The sequence below is a fragment of the Momordica charantia genome, assembly GCF_013281855.1.
Source record: "Momordica charantia cultivar OHB3-1 chromosome 9 unlocalized genomic scaffold, Mcharantia_2.0 BLBB01000009.1, whole genome shotgun sequence".
In the NCBI taxonomy this organism is placed as follows: Eukaryota; Viridiplantae; Streptophyta; class Magnoliopsida; order Cucurbitales; family Cucurbitaceae; genus Momordica; species Momordica charantia.
In genome coordinates this window covers 15,696,206-15,703,621 of record NW_028275167.1, presented here as the reverse complement: position 1 = coordinate 15,703,621, position 7,416 = coordinate 15,696,206, and the positions used below count along the sequence as shown (strand labels likewise).

Below are 7,416 nucleotides of genomic sequence, written 5' to 3'. Positions count from 1 at the left end.
TCTTTGGGCGAGTCACGAGCACATGTGCTGGACATCCCTAAATGCAAAAGTGACGTAAACCAGCTTTACGACCGTTCCATAGTTCAAAGGGCATTTCAGAAACACTCTTCGATGAAACTACATTCAAAATATAAACCGTAGTCTCCATTGCGAAACCCCAAAACGATTTAGGCAATTGAGCGTAGCTCATCATTGATCAAATCATGTCTAACAGGGTTTTGTTTCTTTTTTGATACACCGCTTTGTTGAGGTGTACCAGGGGCTGAGAGTTGGAACGTGATTCCATGTTCTATCATATAGTCCTGGAATCTCAAGTTCACATACTCTCCACCCTGATCGGATCAAAGTGTTTTAATGGTTTTACCTACTTGATTTTCAACTTCGGTCTTATACTCCTTGAACTTTTCAAGGGCTTTAGACTTGTATTGCATTAGGTATAGATAACCATACCTTGAATAATCATCTATAAAAGAGATGAAGTATTCATACCCTCCTCGAGCTTTAACATTCATCGGACCACAAAGATCTGAATATTTAAGTTCTAAGGGTTGTTTGGCTCTGTAACCTTTTCCAGTAAAAGGTCTTTTAGTCATCTTGCCTTCAAGACAAGATTCACATGGTGGTAAAGAGTCATCTTCTAACTCGCTTAGAAGGCCATTCTTAACCAACCTCCTAATCCTATTGAGATTAATATGACCCAGTATTAAATGCCAAAGATAGTTATTTTCTTTGGAAGAAACTTTTTGCCTTTTAGTTTGAGTTTTAGCATTTATAAATAACTCAGTATTTAAAACTGATTTAGTTACGGTTGGCTTAGCACATACAAGTTGTTTACTAACTTGGCAGAACAAATATTAATACCATTTCTGGAAATGAACACTTCATTCATTGAATAAGAAACATATTACAATTGTTCTAACAGACAAGAAATTGAAAACAAGTTCCTCTTAAGTTTAGGAACAACATATACATTATCTAATAAAATATATGCTTTATTGTCTAAAAATAACTGAAGCTCCCCTACTCCCACAGTTGAGACAACTCCTCTCGTTTTTGACCTTGAGAGTCATCTCTCTGACTTCAAGCTGCCTCTAGGAACTAATTCCCTGAAATGAAGAACAAACATGATTACTGGCTCCTGAATCAAGTATCTAGGCAGAATAATCATTTTTCACTAAACAAGCTTCAAAAACAAGTAAATCATATTTACCTTCATTGGCTTTCATCTTCTCAGCCAGGATATTCAGGGCAATTGTGCTTCCAATGCACGTCCACGTTGCAGTGGAAACATTTTTTTGTCTACAACCTTGGCCCTGCCTTTCTTGGCAGCGGCAGTAGCAGAGTCAGGTTTGGGCCCCTTACCAGTAGCCTTCTTCTTGAAAGTCTTACTTATAGAATATGAAGGCGGAGACTTAGTTCTAGAGGTCGAACCTCGGTGGAACCTTTTTGATGTAGCCACGTTTGCCTCCCCATCTTGTCCCTTATGTTTCATAAGAGACTGGTAAGTCTGTAGCTCATTTACGAGCATGGTAAAAGTGTAATCTAGCTTATTAATAACCGCAACGGAATTGCAGAAAACTCTTCGGAAGAGATTTCAGAATGAAGCTAACTGACTCTGCTCATCTGTGACGGCCCCATTGGACTCCACCACATCGAAGTGGACCATCAGGTTGAGAACATGTTATCGTACTGACGAGTGCTCCTTCATGCGGGAGTTATAGACGAACTTAAGGGCTTCATGTCGAGCTTGTGAGGACGATTGTCGAAACATGCTTTACAATGAGTCCATGATCTCCTTGGCGATGACTATGTCCTCGTGCTTCTTAGGAAGCACATCAGATATGCTTGCCAAGATGTAAACATTGGCCTTATCATTGGCCTTGATCCACTGGTCATACACATTGCGCACCGCCACAGTTGCGTTAGGCGTAGGAGCTTGAGGATAATCCTCTTGCAAGACGAACCTAAGATCATCTATAACAAGTATGTGTTTAGGTTCGATTTCCATTGTTCATAGTTCTCGCCATTAAGTTTTTCAGTGGCTAACAAAGCAATAATAGAAGTCGACATGCTGAAAATAAAAACAAACCTATATCAGTTTCATGCATTATCCTTTAAACCCAATCAAATTTTAGCAAAAGTAATCAAGCACCCTAACAAAATACTTGTGCAACGATGCTTCAATGACGCCGTAGGGAATGAAAATATTGGAGCAAAACCTAAGAAATCTTCATCCATTTCTGGATTTTGCCTTCATTTCGATTCCATACAATGGACCCTCCGTAGGGATGATCGCTCCAAGACGACACGCAGGTCATGTATGAAATCTCACGATGCAAACTTGTAACGCCCCAGGAATTTCACCATTTCCAAACAAGGACCGTTACTAAGCCTACCTAAAATTTTCGCATAAACAAGAGAATTTTCCTCACAACAACACTAAGCAATAAAACTACCACGCTTCTGCTGCGCTACTCTGATTTCCCACACTCACGAGAACTTGAACAATTAGAACAACAACACTAAAGTTTTAAGAGAAACTCAATCCTATACAGATAAACCATTTAATACCGACTTCACATTAACCAAACCCTTCAAGGAAACCTTACTAACTATAAACCATCCACTAAATGAAAATTAACATCTCGAATGGCAATGAAGCAAAAGCTAACTCAAGTACAATCAACTTAAACAAATGTATTCATAAATATCCTAAATAGATTACAATCCCGTAGTTCAAGAGGCTAACAAAATTAATGCTCTAAAAGAATAATGAATCGGCAACCTTACAACATCCTTTAGACAATAAAACTAAACAAAACCAGCCACTACCAACTCAACTACAACATTAAATGGCCACAACTATCCTAACTAAAAGAAATTAATTGTACACAGCATAGCTAATGGTCCTTCCGATCAAGCCTCCTCCTCGCCATCACCGTCCCAAGAGCTAGCTCGATACCTGCAAACTGGAGGGGAAAAGAGGGATGAGTACAACCACAGTACTCAGTAAGCAGCCCTTATCTGCAGGGTCACACACAAACAACATGCTTAACAAGGAACAACGTGTCATGCTTATTAAAGGATCAACACACACACATTATGCTCAACCAAATCATGAAACATTCACAGTCATGTTTTTCATCACATCATGCATTCAAACATAGACACATTCTATAAAATTCAGTGACAACCACAACCAGGAACACATTAACTTCCAGTACTAACCTCTAGTCTCCCTAACATTCAAGTACCTCTACGCTTATCACAGCTACTCTAGCCTTTCACAGTTAACTCCTTCGAGTAGAGTCGGGCCCTGACCATTTATACCCAGAGCCCCGACACTGCTCCATCGGCCCTCGACCATTTATACCCGAGGCCCCGATGACTTCACCATCTATTGGCCCTTGACCATTTATACTCAAGGCCTTGAACTCTGCATCGACCCTCGACCATTTATACCCAAGGCCTCGATGTCTTACAATCTATTGGCCCTTGACCATTTATACCCAAGGCCCCAATAGTTCTCCTTTCGAAAGACTCCTCGCATCGACCCCCGACCATTTATACCCGAGGCTTCGACGCTCATCTTTATCCAATATTGGCGTATCGACCCTCGACCATTTATACCCGAGGCCTCGATACCCAATTAGTGACGTATCAGCCCTCGACCATTTTTACCCGAGGCCCTGACACTCACCCATTCACTTCATAACTTTCATAACTCCACATAACATTTCTAGCCTCCAACCAAGATTTCAGTACTACTTCCCTAATAACAGCAACCACCACAACGTCCATCACGACACAGCCACTAGTATGATTTCAATGCATCACAGATCTCAAAAACACAAAGTTTGACAGCAACCAACCTGATCACAACATAGAGCACACAAAAGCTTCAACAAATAACCCTATGGCATGCTTCACATAACATACATTTCACATAGCGGTTCAGAAAACTTTTAAGAACACACCCAACACAATTCATCCAAACATTTAATATCCAACATTCGAAGAAATCATCCAACATCAGTATTCAATAAACATTGCTAGACATAAATAAACACATCAGACACGCCAAACATCTTATGCAAAATTCAGACAACAACATCTCCACAATAAGTCCACTTTAACGAGCATTCCATGCAACATACATCATTCCACATCAGATCTCAACAGCTCAACAATACAAAATTTCCACTATTATCACCGACGGACATGCAACACTACTCAGGCACATAAACCAACATAAACAAGAGTTACACTGCACAATAACGTTTGGAAGTCAATATTAAACATCATAAAACAGCACAACGACAACCAAATAATAAACATCAACGCACGCACCCGCCCCTCGTCTACTTACTTTTCATTACTCGATAGGCCACCAATTCCAATCTTTCAAATGCATCGACAAGCCATTCACACATCTAATCAAAACACAATTATCTAACATGCTCTTCATCGTACAAAACAAGAAAATAATCCCGTAGCTTCCAACTAAGCAAACATAAACTAAATAACATAAAACTATCATGTGCATTTTCAATCCCAAGACATACTTTCAAACAACAAAGCTTAATCACTTTCAACCATACCGAGCAGCAACTCTCAAGGCACATCCAATAATCATGACACCAGATATTTTCCTAATATGTAAAAGGAAAGGAACAAATGAAACAACAAGGATGCAACCCAACAATAACAACTAGAAGTCCTCAAATGATGCCCAACAAACTCTAAATACATGAGATATTCAAGTATAGCAAAGTTAAGCACGAAACCATCTCAATAACACCTATTAACTTACATATTAATAAATAATAAACACACTGAAAGCACCACACAATTCATACATATTCAATCAACAAACATCCCCCAAGTAAGAACTACTTACAACAAAGTTCTAATGCGCTACCAAGTTCACCGAAGGGTTCCTAAATCCAAAAGCAAACCAAACTCGATTAGAATTCATGTTAGAAACACTTAGTTTGCATCGAAAGTGAGTTTAGATGATCCGTTACCTACTATCTCACCACAAAACCTCTTGGGTAAGGAGTGGGTCGACGCCGAGGAGGTTCGGGTGTCCAAAACTGAGTTTGAATGTCCTTATGCTTGCTGTTTCGATGTCAAACGCGATGGGTAATGCTGGCTTGAGTCTAAATAGGGGTGGGTACCGCGAAACGAACTCCGGCCAAGTGTGGGTAAGCGTCTAAAGTCGTCAAGGGGAAGCAAAGGCCACAGATCGGGGCTGTGGGTGGTCGTCGGAGCGCGCATGGCCACGGGCCGCTGGAAATCTCACCACGAATCGACGCCTGACGCTGCTGCTGCTTCTCGAGATACCACGCCGCCACGAAATCGTCGGATCTGGGCGTAGCTGCTGTGGAACACCCGAGGATGAAGCTCGCGCCGCCGGAGCCGCTGTGCGCTGTCACCGTTGGTTCGTCGAGCGCCGCCGCCGGCTGGGTTCGAGGAGACGCCGTCGCCGCTGGTTCGAGGAACGCCGGCCGCTGCTGCTACGGGTTCGCCGGATGGAGAAGCGCCACCGATCGCCGCTGTTGCCGTGGGTCGTCGCCGGAGAAAGAAAACAGGGGAGGCCGGCGGCTGGGGTGGGGGGTGAAGAAGAAGAAGAAGACCTAGGGTTTGTTTTAATCTCCTTTTCTTTTGTTTATTTTATTTATTTTACAATTAAACCAAAAAAAAAACCCCACATCTTATTCTTGAAGGTGGCTCAACTAAATAACACAATGACCCAAAACAAAAGCCCAATAATTATACTTTAGAAATGATAATAAACCCCACAAAAAAAACCCGAAATAAAATAGTTAACTTAAACTTTAAAACCCAAGAATAATAATTCAAAGAAAAGTAGAATTTAGGAAGGAAAATCCTAAAACTCGTGAATTTAGAATTTAACTAAAAATCTCCTATACAGGTCGAGAACTTAAATTATCTTAATCCAAAAAAATTAAACTTAATTCTAATTTAGCCAAAAATTAGAATTTCAAAGTTAGAAAATCCAAGAATTAAAGTTATCAACTTAGGGAAAAATCCAAAGACACTATTTATCTCTTAAAATAAATGAGTCAGAGAACGCGGGGCGTTACAAAACTAATGGTGGAGAACGTATGATGCATTGTCACACGTTCTTATCCCACTTACTATGAATACTATTTCCATTCACCTCGATATTTTACCATGCCAACACGTAAGGAGGCCGTGCCCAGGGCGACACGAGGCCGAACATGGAACTCACAGTGTGAACATTAAGGAGAAACATGAAAGAAAAAAATGTTATATATACCTCGTATATCAAAAATATACGTGGTATATTACACATTCTCTTTTGCTCCCATTTAGTATTCTCAGACTAGGGTATACTACTTAGGTAAATTCCGGCTAAGTGAAATTATCTAAGTGAATTTTTAGTTAGCCCAATATAACTATTTATATTGCAAGTTGTACATTAATGTTTTAGTTTATCAAACGTTTTAATAAACTAATGACATTATTGCATGCATATAAAATATTGACTAATTCAACCCCCAGGTCGGTTCCTAGGTTGAGGTGTTTCCTTAAGGTCAGCTTAAATACCTCAACCTAGACAGAATCTTCCTTAGACAGGGTTCCTTTATAAACAGTATTTTACATTTAGTCTTTTATTATTTCATTTTAAACCTAGTTAAAAAAAAACTACCCCTAATCATATTAGAAGATATAACCTAAGGTCTAATTAATTTTAAACCCCTTTAAAATTAATTAACTTAGATCCTATGTTTGCATGCAACTCTTTATTATAGATTTTAATTTCTATCTACCAAAATTTTATAACTTTTATAAAATTTAAGAAATTAAACCTAAAAACATGCATTGACGACATACATTAATATGACTATTTGGGGAAGGAAATTGGAGTGCCACGTGGAGGATGGTAGTTTGCCAAGATATATTATACACAATCTACAGGCAGCTCCATCTCGGACCTTTCGAGGTGGAAGATAGCTATTATTCCCTTCATTAAAATGGCAGTATCTTAGATTAACTGTTCGGGTTCGATCTGGGAGACCCGATAGGTTCGACCTCAACTCCAACCAAGATAACGGCCTGTCAGAGCCTACACTTTACTGACTTGAGCGCCGGAGATTTTGCCCTCTTGTGTAGGTCTTTCCATAGTGCTTGAAGTTAGAGCTTGGACCAAATTCGATCTTGACCAAGGTTTGACCTTGTGCATTTCTCTACATAAACATTTGGCACGGGAAGGACATTTTAAGTCGTCACTATCCGAACAATCAGAGATGGTTCAACCAACTACTTCAGTTAATTCAGCGGATCATTAAGTCCTCAACGGCGACAACAACGTAGGTCGACCCGCAACACCAATACTGCCTTACCACCTACTCATCCACGATAGGG

General features: G+C 40.0%; 1 long non-coding RNA gene across 1 annotated transcript; it reads right to left on the bottom strand.

The window, feature by feature from the left end:
• Positions 1 to 2,656: 2,656 nt before the first annotated feature.
• Positions 2,657 to 5,604, bottom strand: LOC148209067 (uncharacterized). The gene is made up of 3 exons (XR_015787310.1): positions 5,028 to 5,604; positions 4,901 to 4,940; positions 2,657 to 2,969 (listed from the first exon to the last, which is right to left on the bottom strand). It is a non-coding gene; the product is annotated as an uncharacterized LOC148209067 (long non-coding RNA).
• Between the last annotated feature and the right edge of the window lie 1,812 nt (positions 5,605 to 7,416).